Source organism: Microcaecilia unicolor, chromosome 2, assembly GCF_901765095.1.
Source record: "Microcaecilia unicolor chromosome 2, aMicUni1.1, whole genome shotgun sequence".
NCBI classification, from domain to species: Eukaryota; Metazoa; Chordata; class Amphibia; order Gymnophiona; family Siphonopidae; genus Microcaecilia; species Microcaecilia unicolor.
Window position 1 is genome coordinate 240224951 of NC_044032.1, and position 23103 is coordinate 240248053.

Consider the following 23103-nt stretch of genomic DNA (forward strand, 5'->3'; position numbering starts at 1 on the left):
TTCTTCTAATAATTCCAACTAAAGATACAATAATACGGCTCTGGAATTGTGGATGATGGAGCTCACATAGCCAAGAGAACATACATTTTTGTCTTGCCTGAACTGAAATACAAAAGATGCCAAAGTTTTTACATGGACTGGTACATTTTTTGTTCTTTTCCATAACTCTGTTTCCAAAGTAAGTAGCAACATACCATTTTAGTCTTCTGACCCAATAGAAGTTGGAATGATAAAAGGGGTCAAGGACGTCTGTCTCTCCATCAAATCAAATCAATTCTTGTATACCGCTAATATCCCATCCCTCTGTCTGGATACAAAATAGCTCCACAAAAAATGTAATGATATGGGATGCAATTTTGGGGGAAAACCCATCTAGTTTCAAAATGGGCCAGATCATTCTGGGGGTTCCCAAGGAATACATTCCTCCTCAGAAAATGGTCCAATGTATTTCCATGGGAAAAGCAATCCCAGCACCAGGGACCCATCTGTGATTATTTCACAAATTCTACATAATAGAAATACTTTTCCTTTTTTACTACTACTACTACTACTATTTAGCATTTCTATAGCGCTACAAGGCATATGCAGCGCTGCACAAACATAGAAGTCCCTGCTCAAAGAGCTTACAATCTAATTTAAACTGCTCTAACAAACATGTCAAAACACCAGAATTACCAAATCTATGCCACCAAAAGAAGGTATAGGGCTAGATTATATATATCATGCCTACAAAATTGGCGCCCCCAAAAAATATGCCTAGGCATATTCTATAAACTGTGCCTAAATCTAGGCATAGTTTTTAGAATACGTCCAACACCCGTTTTCTGCGGCTATATTTTAGTTGCGGCCATTTACACTAATAAAAACCTGGTGTAAATGCCGACACTTAAATTACGCATAGAACGGGCACATTCTATAACAGTGCACGTAAATTCTAGGAACATCTACGACCCGCCCATGGCCCTGTCTCCTTTTTAAAATTTGCATTTAAAATACACAAAGTCAGAAAAACAACTTTGAAAGGCCACGCCCCCTTTTCAGATCCACATCTTCGAATTTACGCACATCACTTTATAGAATACGCTTAGACATTTGTGCGTGAAAATTCTAATTAATACCAATAATTGCTTAAGTGCAATCATCAGTGCTGACCGGCTTGTTAAGCTAATTTAGTTGTATGTGCAAATCCAGAATACAATCAGATTTGCACGTTCTACTCAAGTCACACTATATAGAATCCAGGGGATAATGTACATATATTTTTATTTTTTTATTTTATTTATAGTATTTATATACTGCCTAGACCTAAGCAGTTTATCATTTTCTTTTTCAGGTATTGGTTCTATCCCCAATGGGCTCACAGTGTAGTATTATCTTGTACTTGGGGCAATGGAGGGCTAAGGGGTCCTTTTACTAAGGTGCACTGAAAAATGGCCTGCGCTAGTGTAGGCGGCCTGTTTTGGATGCGCGCAGATCCATTTTTCAGTGCGCCTGCAAAAAAAGGCCTCTTTTTTTCTGCCAAAAATGGATTTGCGCAATATAAAACTTGGCATGCATCCGTTTTGGGTCCGAGACCTTACCGCCACCCATTCACTTAGCAGTAAGGTCTCACGCGTTAACCGATTACCGCCCGGTTAGCGCTGTGCGTTGGGAAATAAAATATATTTTCCGGTGTGTGTAGCGGACATGCGTATAAAATTAAATTACCACCCGGGCCACGCAGTAGTTCAAAACTGATGCGCATTGGATGCACGTAGGCGCCTATGTGGCTTAGTAAAAGGGGCCCCTAAGTGACTTGCCCAGGGTCATATGGAGCTGAGCAGGGAACTGGACTTGGTGCCCCAGGATCTCAACCCACCAGGGCTTTTTTTGAGGGGGTACTTGGGGGTACTGAGTACCGGCACCTTTTCCATTGTCTGCTAAAATTGACCCATGGTCCCCAAGTTTTAATGAAAGAGCTCAGGTTCTACACACCAATTCTACCTTGTCATAGATTCTGTGACTGGTTGCCGGGGTCCTATCTATTGTGGGGTGGGTTCCCCAGTGATTACCCCACCCCTGAAGGATGGCCAAGCATTTGAGTACCGGCACCTTTTTTGCTAGAAAAAACGCACTGCAACCCACTGCTAACTATTAGGCAGCAGTGGGAATCGAGCCCGGTTCCCCAGGTCCGCAACTCATTGCACTAACCATTAGGCCACTCCCCACTCCAAATAAATATACAAATGTATTTATCTAGAGGTGTTTTCTGTCACTTCTATGGGCTCATATCTCAAGGAAGATTTTTTTTCTTTTGTCCAAGGATGCTGCACTTTAACAAAAGGAGAAGTGAAGATTCTTTGGGAAGGCAGAATCTGCTATTTCATTGATACTCATACAGACAAATATTTCTTCAAAATCTTAAACAGCACAGCTTGTACACAAGACAGCCAAAGAAGCAACATAGTTTAACCAGCCAACACAGCAAAATACCAAATAATGAACCTGTAGTTTTTAAGCTTTTATGTCATCAATAATGCACAGCTTTCGACTGACAATTTAGGGTTGTTTTCCATCAGCGCATATTGTGTGCTACTAAATTAAACCAGCAGACTTCAAGGACCATCCACCCACACAGCTACTGGAACAAAAAAAACACACTGCACCTTCAGCAAACAAGCCAGAATTAAAAACAGTTACCAGCCAGACTAATGCATTAAGCTGACCTCCCCAACTTAATATATGCTGCCAACTTCATTCTCAGCTTATCGCTGCATTAAAAGAAGCAATTTATTATTTTTTTTAAATAAAATATAGGAAAAACTAATAGAAGCAAAATCAAGAACAGTAACCATTGTTCTGTAAACAGGTCGCCTAAAGTTAAGTGCCATCTCCCAAAAATTACATGCGCAAATTTGGGTGTGTGCCCAATTTAAACCTGCAATATAATTGAATAATGAGCTCATCAGTGCCAATAACTGGCTTAACAAACAATTATTGACACTAATTAGATTTTAATTGGAACTTAAGAGTAAAAAAGGGGGTGCGTAAATGAGAGGAACGGGGTCATTCCCAGCATTTACACACGTTGTTACAAAATACAGAGAAACAAGCCCAATTTAACTTGCTGGGCAGACTGGATGAACCGTACAGACTGGATGACTGCCGTCATCTACTATGATAGTATGTTATATGTATTTATGTGCCTCACTGCTATTCTATAATTACACGCTAGGCTTGGCATGTTAATTGTTAAGGAAGTACTCAAAGGCATGTCACAAGCTTGATCAATAGTTATGTACTTCACCTATAGAATACTGTAATTTAAGTAAGCAAACACAGCAAAGAATTCTAGGACAAACTTATTAAGTCCCCACAACATCAGATACCCATGGGTCTAAGGCAGAAACCATATATAGTAAAAAAAAAATCATTTTACACAATCTTTCAGGTGTAGAGGGTCAAAAAATATATCTAGACATTAGCCATCTTTATGGCTATTAGACTTGATATACCGCCTTTCCTCATTACATGTACCAAAGTAATAATCCAAGGGCAGAAAAGAATGCCATTAATTGATCGGAAAGAAGAGAATCAGACAGCAGGAAGAATCGAATTAAGATCCCATGCCACGGAGAACTGCCTACTACAACCTGCAGAAGAGAAAGCCTGCTGGAAGAGGTACGTTTTTACAGCAGTCTTAAATTTAATGAAAGAGGATTCTAGGCACAAATGACTGGGAAGGGAATGCTGATTGCATAATGGACTCAAGAACTTGGCAGGATATTTGAGGAAAAACCCTCCTCTATACTGCAATACTTCATCACGGAGCTGCACAACGTTTCTTTCTCCTCTGCTTCTCCCTGCAAAAATCAGGAAAATACCAAATACATGGACACAAGAATATACTATTTCTATTACAGAAAAATTCATGATGTAATTGTTTTCAAAACCAAATCTCACAAGACAGATCCTATGGTCTCCAAAATCTTCAGATGAAGCCTCCAACATTGTTGTTACTTCTAAACTACTACAGGAGCTTGCACAAGCCTACGTAACATAAGTACGTAAGTGTTACCATTCTGGGACAGACTGATGGTACATCAAGCCCAGAATCCAATAGTTTTCCAATAGTGGCCAATCCAGGTTACAAGTATCTGGCAAGCTCCCAAAACAGTACAATACATTTTATGCTGCTTATCCTAGAAATAAGCAGTGGATTTTCCCCAAGTCCATCTTAATGAACAGCTTATGGACTTTCATTTAGGAAGCAATACAAACTTTTTTTAAACCCCACTAAGCTGACTGCTTTTATTACATTCTCTGGCAACGAATTCTAGAGTTTAATTGCATGCTGAGTGAAGAAATATTTTCTCTGATTTGTATAAATTTACTTCTTTGTAGCTTCATTGCATGTCCCCTAGTCCTAGTATTTTTCGAAAGAGTAAACAAGCAAGTCACATCTACCCATTCCACTCCAATCATTATTTTATAGGTGTCTATCATATCTCCCCTCAGCCGTCTTTTCTCCAACCAGACGAGCTCTAGCCACTTTAGCCTTTCCTCATAGGGAAGTCATCCCACCCCCTTTATTATTATTTTCATTGCCCTTCTCTGTGCCTTTTCTAATTCCACTATATCTTTTTTTGAGATGAAGTGACCAGAATAGCACACAGTATTCGAGGTGCGGTTGCACCACAGAGGGATACAAAGGCATTATAATGTCCTCATTTCTGTATTCCATTCCTTTCCTAATAATACCTAACATTTTATTTGCTTTCTTAGTCACTGCCGCACACTGAGAAGAGGGTTTCAATGTATCATCAATAATGACACCTAGATCCCTTTCCTGGTTGGTGACTCCTAATATGGAACCTTGCGTCATATAACTATAGTTCAGGTTCCTCTTTTCCACATGCACCACTTACTCACATTAAACATCATCTGCCATTTGGATGCCCAGTCTCATAAGGTCCTCTTGTAATTTTTCACAATCCTCCTGCGATTTAACAACTTTGAATAACTTTGTATCGTCAGCTAATTTAAATTACCTCACTAGTTACTCCCATCTCTAGGTCATTTATAAATATGTTAAAAAGCAGCGGCCCCAGCACAGACCCCTGGGGAACCCACTAAGTACCCTTCTCCATTGAGAATACTGACCATTTATCCCTACTCTCTGTTTTCTATCTTTTCACCAGTTTTTAATCCACAAATAGGACACTACCTCCTATCCCATGACTCTCCAATTTTCACTGGAGTCTTTCATGAGGTACTTTGGCAAATGCCTTTTGAAAATTCAGATACACAATATCAAACGGCTCACATTGATCCACATGTTTTTTCACCCTTTCAAAGAAATGTAGTAGATTGGTGAGGAAAGATTTCTCTTTACTAAATCCATGTTGGCTTTGCCTCATTAATCCATGCTTTTGAATATGCTCTGTAATTTTGTTCTTTGCCCAGCATCGATGTCTGGCTCACTGATCTATAATTTCCCAGATCACCTCTGGAACCTTTTTAAAAACTGGCGTTACGGGGAGTCACGTGATGCTAGGCTAGGGAGAGGTTGCCGCAGGAAGGAGCTCCGAGGCCCCTAGAAAAACATCAAACCCCCTGCCTCCCGAAACGGAGTTTCAGAGACCCGAGATCGGCACACTTTGAAGTGGAACACTACAGCTGAGCACGCGAGTGAAAACTGCAGCTCTTAGTGACTATAATGGCATCCAAACAGCAACGCAAAGACGGAGCACGAGGGCGCACTGGGGATGGCAAAATGGCGGACCCAGGCCCCTCGGGAGAATCAGTGAGTTCTGCCTGGGCGGCAGAAATCGCAGCAGAAGTTTCACAGCTCCTAGAGTCTTCTGTGGACCTGAAACTACAGAAAATTTCAGAGAAGCTCGACAATGTAGATGGCAAACTGGAGGGCTTGCGAACAGATCTTACGCAATTCCAGCAAAGGCTCTCAGATTTAGAGGACCGGAGTCTGCAGCAGGAAGGGCAAAATAAAAAATGGCAAAAGAAAGTCACCCAGCTTGAATCCAAACTAGAGGACTTGGAGAACAGGGCAAGGAGGAACAATTTGAGATTCGTGGGGCTTCCTGAGAATATCAAGGAAGGGGAGTTGAGAGAATTTCTCGAGTCATGGCTGCCCACGGCGCTACATTTGAAGAGTCTGGAAAAAATATTAAAAATCGAACGCGCGCATCGTTTGGGGCAGCAGCGACAAGACTCACAGCGACCAAGGGTGGTAATATGCAGAGTGCTGAACTATGCCCACAAGTTAGAAATTCTGAGAGCATGGCGCTCGTCCGATAAGGTTTGCTATGAATCGAAGGCTATCCTGTGCTTCCAAGACTTTTCAACGGCTGTAGCTGCGCAGCGCAAGCAATTTGTGGAAGCCTGCTCGGAATTATTCAAAAAACGAGTGAGATTTGCTTTACTATACCCGGCCAGACTGCGGATCCATCATGGCGGGAAAGTTCTTGTGTTCACGTCCCCAACAGAAGCAATGCAGATGGCTAAGAGGCTTGAGGGAGGTGAAGAGCAGAGAGCAGAGGACCGGTCAACTTCCAGATAACGGAGAGCACATGGAATATGAAGCAGAAAGCAGCTTAGCAAAAGAGAAAGAGAAGGTGACTTGGACTAGCTGGAGATGGCGGGAACGCTAAAGACATCTTGAAAGGCTACTTCCGAAGAGTCTAGAGCCCAGGTTAAATGTTGGTGTAAGTCTTTTATTAAAGAAGGACAGCTACTAAGATAAATATTAATGGGATGTTGAAGTAAGAGTTGGGCTAAGAAACGGTTTTGAGTTGCAAGGTTCATGTTTTGTACTATGTTTGGGGGACATGTATAAAAAAAAAACAAACAAACAAACAAACAAAACAAAAACAAGACATATGTGCGGCGGGTAAACATTCTGTAAATCTGTGGAGGTAAGGGGGGAGGGGGGGAGTGAGCACGTGACCTGTTCTTGAGAGAGAACGATGAGAAGTTGTGAAAGGAAAGGGGAGGGAGGGGAGGAGCAGAGGGGATGGGGGGAGGGGGGACACTTGGGGATTTTGGGTGTATTTTCCGGGGTTTTTATTGTTTTATTTAATTTTAACATGCGTTGGAGAGAGGTGACAGAGAAAAGAAACCTAAAGGGGGGGCGCCTAAGGCTGGGGGGCGCACTCTCAATGCTATATCAATATTTGAGCTGGCTCACAGAGATCTAGGTAAATTCCATGGGTCCAGTTAAGTTGGTTTCCTGGAATGTGGGGGGGGGTCTCATCGCCAGTCAAGAGGAAAAAGATTTTGCAGGCGTTGAGGAGGCATGCGGCCGATATAGTGTTTCTGCAGGAGACACATCTGACGTCACAAGAACACGACAAATTTCAACAGGGTTGGGTGGAAAAAGTAGTAGGGTCCCCAGCATGTAACAAGAAAGCAGGGGTGTTAATCATGTTTCGTAAAGGGCTGCAGATGAATATTAAGTCAGTAAACGGAGCGGAGAAGGTAGATATGTCTTAGTGGAAGTGGACTTGGGGGGGACCCTATATGTTCTCTGCAACATTTACGCACCTAATGTGTACGGGAAGAGATTTTACAGTGAGCTTATCGCAATGCTAAGTCCATATCAGGGGAACAATGTTATTCTGGGGGGTGATTTTAATTTAGTGTTCGACCCCCAAATGGATAAAACAGGGCAGGGGGGCCCTGGGAAGAGTCACTATTTGAGGGGGCTTCCATTCCTGTGTTCCACTCTAAATCTGATGGATGTGTGGAGAACATTGCACCCAACGTGTAGGGATTATACCCATCTATCGAGGGCCCACTCATCTATGTCCCGTATAGACTACCTGTTCATCTCTAGCCACTTGTTCCCAAAGGCTGTAGAGGCAGAGATAGGGGCGAGCGAGATTTCTGACCACTCCTTTGTATGGATACAATTGGAAATGGCTGGGGGGAGATCGACACAGAGGAGTTGGAATTTCCCATTCGAGCTATACAGAGATGTAAAGTTCAGGGAATTGTTGCAGGGGAAGTGGCAGGATTTTGAATTTAACAATAGGGACCACAGAGAGCAGCCCGGGCTATATTGGGAAACAGCCAAAGCAGTTATGAGAGGAGAAATTATTGCATATAGGGCCTGGGTGAGAAAAAGGAGGGATAGAGAGATACTACGATTGGAAAAAGAGGTGAGACTCCAGAGGAGTAAATATGGGACCTCTCTGACAGGAGAACAGAAGCAGTTATACTTAGCCACCCAGAGGGAATTAAATGAACTTCTGCACGAAAGGGCACAGAAATCCATCTTATACTACAAGCAACAACTGTTTAGATATGAGAACAAGGCGGGGGCATTATTAGGTCGCTTGGCTAGGGGAAAAAAAGATCCAGTAGGATATTACAAGTACGGGGCATGAAGGGAGACTTGCTGAAGAGATCGCAGGATATAATAGAGGGGTTCCAACAGTACTTTAAGGATCTATATGGGGAGCCTACAGAGATAATGGTAGATAGCACTGTGTTTTTAGATAATGTCATCCTCCCGAAGGTATCACAGGGACAGAAGCAAGTACTTAACGCCCCAATAGTGGAAGGGGAGCTGATTTTGGCAATGCAGCAAAGCGATATTCACAAAGCACCAGGCCCGGACGGGTTCAGTATGGCATTTTATAAACTATTACAAGAACAAGTGAAACTCCCGTTGCTAAATCTGTTTAATTCGGTGGCAACTCAGGGGCCGGTGCCAGAAACTTTCCGCATTGCCAAGATGATTGTTTTGCCAAAGCCAGGCAGGAACCCGGAGAACTTGGGGTCGTATAGACCAATATCTCTGTTGAACTGTGACGCCAAATTATATGCAAAAATACTGGCCAATCGGCTAGCACGGGTGCTCCCTGATTTGGTGGCAGCCCCGCAGGTGGGGTTTGTGAGAGGTAGGTCAGTGGCCAGTAACGTGAGGGCACTCATAGCTTCTTTGGAGCGGGTGGAGAAGCAGGAATGGCCTTCTCTGCTTGTCAGTTTTGACGCAGAGAAGGCGTTCGATCGAGTGGTATGGCGTTTCGTGTTTGCAGTGTTGCATAAAGTAGGTATCGGTGGATTTTTTTAGTGAGGCAGTGCAGGCCCTATACTCAAGTCCACATGCGTTCCTGTGGATCAATGGAGAGCGATCAGAGCTATTCCCGATTAGGCGGGGTGTGAGACAGGGGTGCCCTCTCTCGCCACTACTGTTTGTTTTGGCGCTAGACCCACTAATTAGAGAGATTGAATCACACCCAGAAGTGGTAGGCGTGAACTGGGGTTCATCTGAGTTCAAGGTGTCCGCTTTCGCGGATGACATTTTGGTGCATCTTACAAACCCTAAGAAATCATTGGAAGCTCTACTGGAACTGTTTCGGGAATATGGGGATTTTGCAGGGTTTCAAATTAACTTTGCTAAATCTTTGGCTTTGACAGCAAGGGAGAGTGTTAAGAGGGAATGGGGGGAGGGATTTCCTTTAAAATGGGCCATGAGGGATCTTACCTATTTGGATGTGCAGATAGCCATGAAATCTTCGGCTCTATATTCCCTAAACCTCACCAGGTTACTAGATCATATGAGAGAGAGGCTGCGGAAATGGGCGGTCCTGCCACTTACGATGCATGGACGGGCTCAGTTGTTTGGTATGGTTGAATTCCCCAGATGGCTTTACACGCTCCAGGTTCTTCCGCTATATCTACGTACTAAAGATATCACACAGTTTTACAAATGTCTTGGACAGTTCATTTGGAACGGGAAAAAGCCTAAGATGCCGATGAAGTTGATGGTGGGCTCATGGAGGGAGGGCGGCATGGGCATCCCTGATATAAAGCGTTATAACCAGGCATGCCTTCTGAGACATTTGGGGGATTGGTTGTTAGATAGAAGGGATTACACGCCCCGGGAGATGGAACAAGACTTTTTTGCACCATTTCATTTATATTTCTTGATCCATGGAATGCACCGAGAGGTGCCAAGTAACCTGAAAAGAAGCTTATTGTTGGGGCCATTACGGGAAGTTTGGAAAGATCTAAACAGATACTGGGGCACGGAGGCAGACTTATCTGATCTTATGCCACTTCAGGGTAACCCCAGTTTTCACCTGGTTCTGAGAATAAAGTATTCCGCAGCTGGGCAGCTTTAGGAATCACGAGGGTGGAACATGTTCTGGGATCGCAGGGAACCCTGTTAAGTTTAGGGGCTTTAGGCGTGGGGATAGATTTTCGCCACGAGTTTGCATATCAACAACTGAAGCATTATGTCCAAACTCTGAATCCGTGGAAATTGGGTAGTGGGCACGGGAGGAAAATCAGGGAATTGTTCAAGGCAGTGCCGGGAGAGAGACTGTCGGTCTCAGGACTCCATAAGATTTTGTGGACACTGGGGCCGCGGAAGGATATGACAGCTATAACAGCTCGCTGGGCGACGGATTTGCAGAGACCTAACCTGGAGATAGATTATATTAAATTAATATCTCGGATTCCCAGGCTATCGGTCAACGCTCAGCTCAGAGAATGTCAATACAGAATATTATGCAGAGCGTATATGACCAAAGCTCAGGTGTTTAAAATGGGAGGAGTGACGGACCCCCTTTGTTCTAAATGTAAACGGATAGAGAGTACACTCTTTCATTGTCTATGGGAGTGTCCTTATATAAAAACATACTGGGAGGAGATATTTGGATATCTGGGAGGTCTTATGCAGTCCCGGATTGGTCTCACCCCAACAGGGATCTTGCTAGACAAGTATGAACTTTTTGTTCTTCAACAGAAAGGGCAGAAACAATTTATACGCAGGGCCTGTATATTGGGGAAGAAATTAATTATGAACAAATGGCTGGATGTGACCCCTCCAGATTACTGGCAATGGAGAAATCGGCTGCATGATCTGTTGTGGCATGAGAGGAAGGCGGTGGGACCCTCCCCCAGGGGGAGAGCTAGGTTTCTGGAAATTTGGAGGCCCTATATTCAATCTCTGTCACCAAAAGCGCGAAGTTTGGTACTAAATGGATTTTGATTTTACCCCCCCAAAAAAAAATGGCCTTATTACGCGAGACGCCAACCCCCCTTTGGAATACTTGTCCTGTCTCAAGGAGCAGATACTAGGTCTGGTGGGCATGCGGGAGGCTATCAGAAACAAAGCCTCTTGCGAAGTAACACACTTAAGCACTGGCCAGATCAAATGGAGTATCATCCAGAGGAGGTTGAGGGAAGCTGTCTCTTGGGGTGGCGGTCTCACAGACATAGATTCAATAGAATGGTGGATATTATGACAATTCTCGCATTCTAACGCCATTTTGGGAGGGTTGGGAAGGCAGAGGGGGGAATGGGGGGGAAGATTAGTTGGAAAGAGTTTATAGATAAGGGGATTAACAGAGAGTGATGGGGGGTGGGGAAGGGGGGCACAGGTTAATAATCTGATGATGACATGTTGTTCACTGATTTAATTGATAGCTCTGAGATGCCTGCGAGTTCGTACACCTTGATTGCACCTAAACGTATTATGAACTGTCATCAATAAAAAAGCGTTGAAACATAACGCAAAATAGAGGGGAACAAATGGGTGAAAATGTTAAAAAGTTTGATGACGGATTGCACCATTTTGGTTTAAGGACTGCATGTGTATTTTCAGTCTAAGTGTATTCAGATAATTAGATGTATTTCTTTTGTACTGTCATCAATAAAAATGTTGAATCGTAAAAAAAAAAAAAAAAAAAAACTGGCGTTACATTGCCCACCCTCCAATCTTCTGGTACCATGCTTGATTTTAAAGATAAATTACATATTTTTAACAATAGTTCTGCAAGTTCATTTTTCAATTCTATCTCAACAATCCTAGCTTTGGTGATATCCACCTCTCTCTGCTTGAAAGGAAGGTTAACACTCTTACTGAGCAGGGTTAGGGCCTCTTCCTGAATCGCCAATATTTTCATCTGATATTTTCTGAGAAGTTCCCTTGGCCTGATGGTAGGTGAGAATAGAAGTGAAGCCTTAACTGATTTATTATTATTTGTTGCATTCGTATCCCACATTTTCCCACCTATTTGCAGGCTCAATGTGGCTTACATAGTACCGTGAAGGTGCTCACCAATTCCGGTATGTCAAATACAGAATGATATTGTGGTATAGTAAAGTTCATGTGTGACAGACACATTAGGGAATCGAAAGGAGGAAGAGTTAAGTTATGTCCAGTTCGAGTATTAGTTTCGTTGTGTTGACCAGCCTGCCTCAACTCACAGGCTTTCTCCAAAATGCTCAACTTCACTATATGTTCTTTCACAGTTCTTTCTATCCCATCCTAATAACAGAAATGTTCACATATCCCAACCTGTTACTCACAGTCATATCCAACTTGGTAATGGCCTATCATACTTATTCCAGAATTCTCTCTCTTGGTTTCTCCAAAATTCCTTCCTTGCAGCATCTGGCAGCTGCCCCTCTTCTGTCAATACTGTCTCCACTGTAGAATCCATGCATAACTTCTCTGGAGGATTCAAATCCCTAACTGTTGTCGCCCCATGTACTCCATACTTAGAGAGAGGGACTCTTCACTCATCCACAGATGCTCCAGGGAACTCCAGATTAACAGAGCACCACATCAACACAGGCACACAAAGGAGATTGTGGGGAACTGAGCTCAATGACACATTTTCCTCAAGGGAAGGGTGGGGGATTCCTCTTCCAGCTCTGCCGAGGTTGTTCTTCCCCGTACAGAAAAACATCATGCAACAAAAGTCTGGCTGGCTTATAAGAGCCCTTGGGGAAAACCTTGGAGCTTACCCTTACAGTTACTCATCATCTCAGCAAAAACAAGGAGTTAAAAAAACAAGGCAACACACTAGAAGTAGGCGAGAACTGTCCAGTCACAGGTCCCAGCCTCCTGCTGTCTTTTAGAGGATATTAGACCACTTTAAAGGTTTTGTTTTTATTTAATAACCCTTAAAATTGCATAGAACTCGCTCCAAGCCCTTGAGCCTGAAAGAAGGGGCAGACAGAATATAACTACAGTACCGCAATGCAATTCACTTTGTACTACTGGAAAAAGTATGATCTAGATTCAGATTTAAGTGTAAAGCACACACACACACTGGGGCCTATGGAAGAGGAGCACAGGACAAGTATATTCCTGAAACAAGAGGCAGTACACCCATAAACATGGAAAAATGTCATCCAGCAGAACAAGGCTATGGAGTCAGTATACCAAACCTTCAACTCCGACTCCTACTATATTAGGCTTTAAGGGGGTCTTTTACTAAAGCTTAGCTTATCTGCAGCAGAGCCCATTTTATTCCTATGGGCCCTTCTGCAGATAACTTGAGCTAAGATTTAGTAAAAGACCTCCTAAATGGTTTTTTTATTGTGGATATAAAGTACTGGAGAATATAAAGTTAGATCCAGGACAAAGATATTCATTCATTCTCTCTCTCTCGGGAGAGAGAGAGAGAATAAAATGTATCTTATGTTATGGTTTTTTTTTTATTTTTACCGACTACACCCAAAATTGCTTTTGACTTTGACTCCATAGTGCTGCTGTAGCAGCCTGATCCGACTAGCAATCAAGCCAATTTGTCCCTCCACCTACCATTTTCCCTTCCCATCCATATCTTCTAAATATGGCCACCCATCTTGCCAACCCTCCAAAATGTCAACTTAAAAAAAAAACCCTCCAACCAAGCTTCCAAGTACAGAACAAATTTATCCCCAACCCTTCTTCCATTTGCCTCATCCACTCTCTGTACCCCAAGAATGCTAGAAAGGTTCTTCATGAAGTGCCAGTAAGAGGACATAGCAGTACTTTCAACCAACCCAGAGCCCAGTGATGTTTTGACACTGCCTATCCAGTATGTATTTGAACTGGTACATTTTGAACTATGAACTGTACCGAGAGCTTTGTAGAGTTTTTTTTTTTAACTTTCGGGTCAGCGGATGACCTGAATATTCAATGTTCATGGCCAGATTAGATTCTGCCTGCAGCGGTCAGTGACTTTAAAACTGCTGACTACTGTGGGCTGTATAGAGGAGGGTTGGTCTTTTGCATGTTAAAACAAAAGGAAGTTAGTAATTAGTCTGAGTGTTGACTTATTTTGAGTCTCTCAGCTTCTGATGAGACTTCCCTTTTGGGTTTTTCTTGGTATTTTCCTCTTGCTTCTTTGGACTTCCAACTCAAACTGGCATCAGGGTTGGGATCTAGCACCACACACTACAACTATCTGTGTTTTCTTCTACTCTATATCCCCTCTCCCCAACCCAACATACTCATGGGGCCATGCATCAAGGCTCCTCCTGGAAAACTGCAGTTATGGGCTGTGAATCCTACCACCCTCCAGGGGCTGTGAACTCTGCCTCTGCAACATCCCTGGCCAAACTGGGAAGCAGACAATCTGATTTGGGGAGTGAACAGGAGCCTTCCACATGGCAATGACAGCACTTCAAAAAACTGAAGACTTGGGAGAACAAATTATGTTGTTGTTTTTTATATCACCATGAAAACACACTCTCAAAGATTAAACAACTCAACCATATAAATAAGGTAAAAACATGTGCTCAGAATAGCGTCTCCAACTTCAAGATTGACTGTTACTCAACATCACAACTTTCAGTCATTGCACACAAAAAACCTTTTTGGAAAAAAAAAAACCCCACACAAACCTGAAAATAGTGACACACACGCATATTCAGGCAGTATTCCCCAACAATAACTAAGGTAACACCATTACTATCCAATTTGGTCCATATCTTCCAGGCTACAGTCATCTGTGCTCAGCAGAGGCATTATAAGCCAAATACAATAAAAAAAAATTTCAGCTGATGCTTAAACACCAATAATCGAGCCTCATTTTTCAGTCTACAAGGCAGCTTGTTCCAGTTGATTGGCCTAGCAAGGGAGAAAATCCCTCTTCTTGTTGGATTCACGTGAAATCTAGCCAAAGTTGGCACAACCAAATTATATGCCATTGCTGAACTCAACTGTTGCGCTGGCATATACTTCCACACAGCATGTTGAAGATAAATGGAGGAAGCCTGATAAAGTACGCAATGGAGCGTCACCAACAGCTTAAACTTTATGTGATAAAGAATTAGTACCCACCATAACATCTTCCAAATAAACCGCAATATGTTCAAACTACGGCAAGTCAAATACTAAACGCGCTGCCGAGTTTTGAACAACCCGAAGTACCTGAATACAAGTAGCTGGCAACCCCCAAGTAAGCAACAATACAGTAGCCCAGGCCAATTAACACCATGGCCTTGACTACTCTTACAAAGTCCAACCTAGGCAACAGGCACCACAACCTACTCAGTAAGTGCAGTTTAAAGTAAGAGCTACGAATCAGATGCTGAACCTGAGTCCCAAAAGTAAAAGAAGAATCAAACAATATCCCCAAGTTCCACAACCGAGTTGAAACTCTAACAGGCACCCTAGACAGGGGTATAGTATCATCAGGTAACATAAAACAGTGACTGTGACATCATATAGCAAGTCAGTCTTGGCAATATTCAAGTTCAGATGATTGTTTGTTAACCAAGCAAGCAGGGCATCAAAAACACTCTGCAATTTCTGTACCGCATCTGAACAGAATCTGTCAATTGGAAAAAAAACCCCCAGAATATCATCCACATATATGTGATATGATACCACCATGATCTGCAACAAACGGCACATTGGGGACAGATAGATATTAAACAACACAGCTGACTGCGTTGATCCCAGTGGTACCTCTGTGCCCAATGTGTGCATGGCCGAAACCTCCTCACCCAAATGAACTATTTGTTTTCTGTACTAGACCTTCTTTCTTTCAAAGGATCAATGCACAAACTAGTACTCTGGCTCTTCTAAGACTCAAAACGGCACTAGGGAATCGTTCTCCTCCTATATGACTTATGTTTCACCGGAACACCAGCTTCTTCAGGGAGAAATCATAAACGTGTATCAGCAAACATTTTGCACAAATGACTGGAGTCAGATGTATATATCCAAAAGTGCTCTACCATTATTTTATGTATTTACTAGTAAAAAAGCCCCGTTTCTGATGCAAATGAAACGGGGGCTAGCAATGTTTTCTTCTGTGTGCATGTGGGAGTGTGTGTGTCCCTGCCCTCTGGCCTCTCTCCCCTCCCCCCTCTGAGTCCTTCACTGTTACAGAGCCAGCGATTTGATTTCGTGCTCTGCTGTTTTCCTTCACTGACTGTGTTACAGAGAGGGCGGGGCAGACACTCATAGGGAAACCGGATATCTCGCCCCCTTCACACTTCCGGCTGGAGGCTTCATAGAACGTTGGTGTTGCTTTTTATATAGAGAGATTATTCATTAGGATTTATTTACTGCCTTTTTGAAGGAATTCATTCAAGGCGGTGTACAGTAAGAATAGATCAAACATGAACAATAGGCAATTGCAGAAGTAAAAATATTCAAATAACAATACAAAGTATGGCATGGTATACTATTGCAATGACAACACAATACGTAATAGAACATTTTCATTGATAGTGAAGGGTAAAGCAAAGATGGAACATATAGATAGGTAAGAGAGTAAGAAGAGTTAGAAAGTAAGGTGACTGATTTAAAGGAAGTTGCACATGATGTAAGAGAGATGGTTAAATATTATCTCAGCTAGGGTAGGAGTGGATAAACACTGGATATGCTGCTTTGTTCATATAAACAGCTATGAATGACTGTCCAAACAGGCACTATAGAAAATGTTATAATAAACTGAGAGGACCCAGTCAGTGCCAGGGTACCTTGAAGTTCTGCCTCAGCCACTTGCCCTTTGAAACCAGCCATAACTGTTGACCATGTTTGGAACCCATGGGACTCAGAGTGCAGTACAGATATCATTTATAAATCACCAGTAGGTATATCCATATAGTTATACATGCATACATTATCTATCTTAGTAAAGGTTTAAGCTTAATCCAATGAAGCATGCAAATTATTTGAGGTGGGGTCGTTACTTGTTAAAAGTACTTAGGTTAAAAGTAAAAGTACTGGCTTAAAAAGTAGGGAAGTAAAAGTAGAAATTCTTATAAAAAAATAATCAAGTAATAGCTCTTAAAACTACGTTTGTACTACAAAGTAAAATGTATTCTTAACAAGTTGGACCACAGAATCTAGTAAGTTTACAAGCTAACTTCCAGGGGGGGGGGGGGGGGGGGGTCACATAAGGTCCTTCCTAGAAAAAAAACCCAACATCCTGAACATTGCAGTGGGCAGAAAAATATTAACTGGAAAACACAAGCTGGATTAGTACAGATCAATCCTGCACAAACACTTGATACTAACAGAATATCCAGCCTTTTTGACACGTGAACAGAGGTAGCTCCTTGTGAAGTACAGAATAAGTGACCACAAACTACAAATAGACATATGGAAACAAAACATAACCCCCCCAAGAAGCCAAACTCTGCATACAGTGCAAAACCAAAGAAACAGAAACACATCCCTTTGTACCATGCAAAAGAGCAGATATACATTTCAAAAACTTACATATTCCAATTGCTTGAACACCCCCAATATTGAGCAAACCCTTTGACTGCATCCAGGGAGGGATAATTTCTATTCAGTTTAGCATCCCTAACCATTAGAAAATTTGACTCCTATGTCCCCACCTATCCAGTCTTGTCCAATTTCTCTCACGCTCTTCCAGTCCATAGCCTCTGTCTCACCCTGCTCCTTTATGCAGTATTACCCCATCTCTCTCTCTCACTCTCCCTCCCCACCCATCCAGTTTTGCCTAATTTCTCTCTCTCTCCCTCCCATCCACTGCAGCCCTGCAGCACAGTCTGTTCCCTCTGTCTCCAGTCCACCCCCTAGCTAGAAACTCCCACTCACTCACTCCCTTCATTGTAAAGAGAACCCCCCCTCACGGACCTCCCCGGGCCTACCTTACAGCCCTGCTGGCCCAGTGGTGAGCTGGGACAGGACCGATCCTCCTACGCTCCTGCCCATGCAGTCTCTATACTGAGACTGCTGCAGACATATTCAGTACAGAGACCGTATCGGCAGGAGTATATAGGAGGATCGATCCTACCCCAGCTCACCACTGGACCACAAGGGTCTGGAGAGGGGCTTACAGTGGTCCAGGAGAGGAGATCCTCATTACAATGGAGGGAGTGAGCAAGTTGGAGTTTCTAGTTGCCCAATCAGGGCTGGATTAAAATCCCATTTGTTTAGTCTGGCATTCCCTGAAATGTTGGTTCCACTTACTTGGACACATTGACCCGAACAACTGCAACAATCATCTTCTCTGTCTCTCAGTTCCCACCTCCCATGTCCAGGACTGCAGTCTTTCCCTACCCCTCATCCAGCATATTCTCTCTATTTTCTTATGCCCCTATGTCCAACATTTCCCCTCCATCTCTCTGGTTCATTCCATGTCCAGCCATCTCTCCTCTATCTCATCACATCCCCCTGTCTCCATATGCTCTCCCATGTCCAACATCACTCCTCCATCTGTGTGCCCCATCTCTTTTGCCCCTGTGTTCAACATCCCTCTATGCCCCCCATTCATGCCAGCATCAACCTTCCATCTTCTCAAACCTCCTTGTCCCATATCTTCCTTCCATCTCCTTATACAGTGGGGGAAATAAGTATTTGATCCCTTGCTGATTTTGTAAGTTTGCCCACTGACAAAGACATGAGCAGCCCATAATTGAAGGGTAGGTTATTGGTAACAGTGAGAGATAGCACATCACAAATTAAATCCGGAAAATCACATTGTGGAAAGTATATGAATTTATTTGCATTCTGCAGAGGGAAATAAGTATTTGATCCCTCTGGCAAACAAGACCTAATACTTGGTGGCAAAACCCTTGTTGGCAAGCACAGCGGTCAGACGTCTTCTGTAGTTGATGATGAGGTTTGCACACATGTCAGGAGGAATTTTGGTCCACTCCTCTTTGCAGATCATCTCTAAATCATTAAGAGTTCTGGGCTGTCGCTTGGCAACTCGCAGCTTCAGCTCCCTCCATAAGTTTTCAATGGGATTAAGGTCTGGTGACTGGCTAGGCCACTCCATGACCCTAATGTGCTTCTTCCTGAGCCACTCCTTTGTTGCCTTGGCTGTATGTTTTGGGTCATTGTCGTGCTGGAAGACCCAGCCACGACCCATTTTTAAGGCCCTGGCGGAGGGAAGGAGGTTGTCACTCAGAATTGTACGGTACATGGCCCCATCCATTCTCCCATTGATGCGGTGAAGTAGTCCTGTGCCCTTAGCAGAGAAACACCCCCAAAACATAACATTTCCACCTCCATGCTTGACAGTGGGGACGGTGTTCTTTGGGTCATAGGCAGCATTTCTCTTCCTCCAAACACGGCGAGTTGAGTTCATGCCAAAGAGCTCAATTTTTGTCTCATCTGACCACAGCACCTTCTCCCAATCACTCTCGGCATCATCCAGGTGTTCACTGGCAAACTTCAGACGGGCCGTCACATGTGCCTTCCGGAGCAGGGGGACCTTGCGGGCACTGCAGGATTGCAATCCGTTATGTCGTAATGTGTTACCAATGGTTTTCGTGGTGACAGTGGTCCCAGCTGCCTTGAGATCATTGACAAGTTCCCCCCTTGTAGTTGTAGGCTGATTTCTAACCTTCCTCATGATCAAGGATACCCCACGAGGTGAGATTTTGCGTGGAGCCCCAGATCTTTGTCGATTGACAGTCATTTTGTACTTCTTCCATTTTCTTACTATGGCACCAACAGTTGTCTCCTTCTCGCCCAGCGTCTTACTGATGGTTTTGTAGCCCATTCCAGCCTTGTGCAGGTGTATGATCTTGTCCCTGACATCCTTAGACAGCTCCTTGCTCTTGGCCATTTTGTAGAGGTTAGAGTCTGACTGATTCACTGAGTCTGTGGACAGGTGTCTTTCATACAGGTGACCATTGCCGACAGCTGTCTGTCATGCAGGTAACGAGTTGATTTGGAGCATCTACCTGGTCTGTAGGGGCCAGATCTCTTACTGGTTGGTGGGGGATCAAATACTTATTTCCCTCTGCAGAATGCAAATAAATTCATATACTTTCCACAATGTGATTTTCCGGATTTAATTTGTGATGTGCTATCTCTCACTGTTACCAATAACCTACCCTTCAATTATGGGCTGCTCATGTCTTTGTCAGTGGGCAAACTTACAAAATCAGCAAGGGATCAAATACTTATTTCCCCCACTGTATATTGTCCTATGTCCAGAATTTCTTCTCAGTCTGCCAATTCCCCTTCTATGCACTCTCTCTCCTGATTTCTCCCCATATCCAGCATCTGTACTCCCTTCCCACCTCTCCCCATGTCCAGCTTTTCCCATTTCCCTCTCTGCGTCCAACATCATCTCTCTATCTATGTCCTCATTATGTCAAAAATCTCTCTTTACAACCTCCCCTTGATCCAGCATCTCCCTTCTATGCACCTTTGACTCTCCTCCACCCATGTCCAACATCTGATCTCTGCCTCCCTTCCCTCCATATCATCCCACCCCATGGTCTGACATCTCTCCCTCTCTTTTCCCTTCCCTCCCTCCACCCCACGGTCTGACATCTGCCCCTCCCTCTCTTTTCCCTTCCCTCCCTCCACCCCACGGTCTGACATCTGCCCCTCCCTCTCTTTTCCCTTCCCTCCCTCCACCTCATGGTCTGACATCTCTCCCTGTCTTCCTTCTCTCCCCTCCACCCCATGGTCCAACATCTCTCCCTCTCTTCCTTCTCTCCCCTCCACCCCATGGTCTGACATTTCTCCCTCTCTCTTCCCTCCCCCTCTCTCCACCCCATGATCTGAAATTTTTCTCTCTCTTCCTCTCCCTTCCCTCTCTCCACTCTGTGATCCAATATATGTCCTTCTCTCTCTTCCTTCACTCCCCTCTCTCAACCCCATAATCTGACATTTCTTCCTCTCTCCCCTCCATCCCATGATCTGACCTTCTCTTTTTTGTCCTTCCCCTCTACATCACCCCACCCCATGGTCAGACATCTCTCCTCTTTCCCTTCCCTCCCTCCACCCCATGGTCCAACATTTCAGCCTCTCTTCCCTCCTTCTCCTCCGCCCCATAGACTGACATCTCTCCCTCTATCTTCCCTCCTTTCTCTCCACCTCATGGTCAGAAATGTTTCCTCTCTCTTCCTTCCCTCCCCTCTCTAAACCCCATGGTCAGAAATTTTTCTCTCTCTTCCTTCCCTCCACTCTATCCACCCCCATGATCTGACATTTCTCCCTCTCTCCCCTCTACCCCATGGTCCGACATCTGACACTCTCTCTTTCCTCCCTCCCCTTTTTCCCCCACTCCATGGTCTGACATCTCTTCCTCTTTTCCCTTGCCTCCCTCCACAACATGATCCCAACATTTCCCCCTCTCTCTTCCCTCCCTCCAACTTATTGGGGATGCCAAGCTAAACAGAAAATTACTTCTCCCTGCACATAGTCAAGAAGTTTGTTTTATATGGGGGTGCTCAAGCAGATACAGCACTCACAGAGCTGGCTCCCATACCTCCTCCCCTGCCTCCACCTCATGAACCTGACATTTTTACCTCTCCCTTCCCTCCCCTGCATGCTATGATCCAACATTTCTCTCTCTCTCTTTTTCCCTCCCTCCCGTTTTCCAGCATCTCTTCCCACGCTCCACTTCTGCCCCTGGATTTCAACATCTCTCCCTATTCATTTGCTCCCCCTTCTTTCCCATAGTCCAGCATGTCTCTTTCCTTCCCTTATCCCTCTCTTAACCACCCCCCAAGCCCTGATCTAAACACCTCCCCGATCAAGCAGCTCTTGCCCCCCTCCTCACGTGATCCAGTAGCTCCCTCTGTGTACCTTTTAACATGGGTTCCCCTTCAGAGCAGTGATAGCGTTTCACATTAATCAGCCTGTGTCAGCCCCAGCGTCTTCTCTCTGCTGTGCCCCACCCCCTTAGAAGTAACTTCCTGTTTCCGCTGGGGCGCGACAGGGGGAAAAAGCTGGGGCCAACACAGTCAGCTTAATGTGAAACGCTGCTGCTGCTCTAAAACTCCCATTGAAAGGTACATGGAGGGGGGGGGGGGGGGAGCTGAGGGTTTAGAGCAGGGCATGGGAGTGGTTAAGAGAAAAAGGAAGGGGAGGAGGGAGTTTGCAGCTGTGGTAGACCAGGTAAAGCAGGCTTTTGGTGCCCCGAGCCAGTGCTCACGCTGTCTGTGCCTTTAGCCAGCCCTGTACATATTTGTAAAAGAAGAAAAATAATAATAAAAAACAGAAGAAAACAAAACACAAAAGGAAAAAAGCCCCCACACACACATTTCTTACCTGGCACCTTGATTCCACTCCAGGGGGTCCCAAGCAGAAATAAATCCTTCCTTTCCTAAAACCAATATTTCGCATAAAATAGCTCCAGTATTTTGTTCAGGACTTCAGATTAAAAGTCAATCCAACTTCTTAGATATCATTCTGTGAAGACAATGGCATTGAATAGGTGAAGAACATGGGCAGCATGTTACAGAAGATACCAGTATATAAAGTTATGCAGCCTTTCAAAACTGCAGTGACAAGATAGCATTTGCAGCATAATAACGTACAACACTGCCACATATTTCATAGAGGGTGTATACATTTACATATCTGCATGAAGCATACACATAATTTAACTGCTACAAACAGGATTCTTCAGATCTGAAAAGGCATCTCTGTGATATCACAAAGCTCATGAACACATTCTTTGCATTAATCTAAACAGGATTATGATCATTTAACGTGTCACAGCCTATAAAGGCCTCACCCAGCACAATCCAGCTACCAAAACCTACTTCATTGATACAAGTACAAATAATTTTTACGGTCGCTTGTCACCTACAAACCGACATCAGACCAAAATCTTACAAATTCTATCCAAAGCCATCACTGCTCCAGTTGACCAGACAGGCTATAGAACTCTATATACCATAAGAGTAGCCATACTGGGTCAGACCAGTGGTTCATCTAGCCCAGTTTCCTGCTTCCAACAGTGGCCAATCCAGGTCACAAGTACCTGGCAGAAACCCAATTACTAGCAGCATTCCATGCTACCAAACCCAGGGCAAGCAGTGGATTCCCCATGTCTGTCTCAAAAGCAGATTATGGACTTTTCCTCCAGGAACTTGTCTAAATGTTTTTTAAACCCAGATATGCTAACC

The 23103-nt window shown here is 43.9% G+C and overlaps 1 protein-coding gene across 1 annotated transcript in view; it reads right to left on the reverse strand.

The window, feature by feature from the left end:
- KANK1 (KN motif and ankyrin repeat domains 1) overlaps positions 1-22381 on the reverse strand; it is a 305894-nt gene extending 283513 nt beyond the window's left edge. The window contains exon 1 of the mRNA XM_030193831.1: positions 22241-22381. The gene's annotated coding sequence lies outside the window, so the exon portion shown is untranslated. The remainder of the gene's footprint in view (positions 1-22240) is intronic.
- Between the last annotated feature and the right edge of the window lie 722 nt (positions 22382-23103).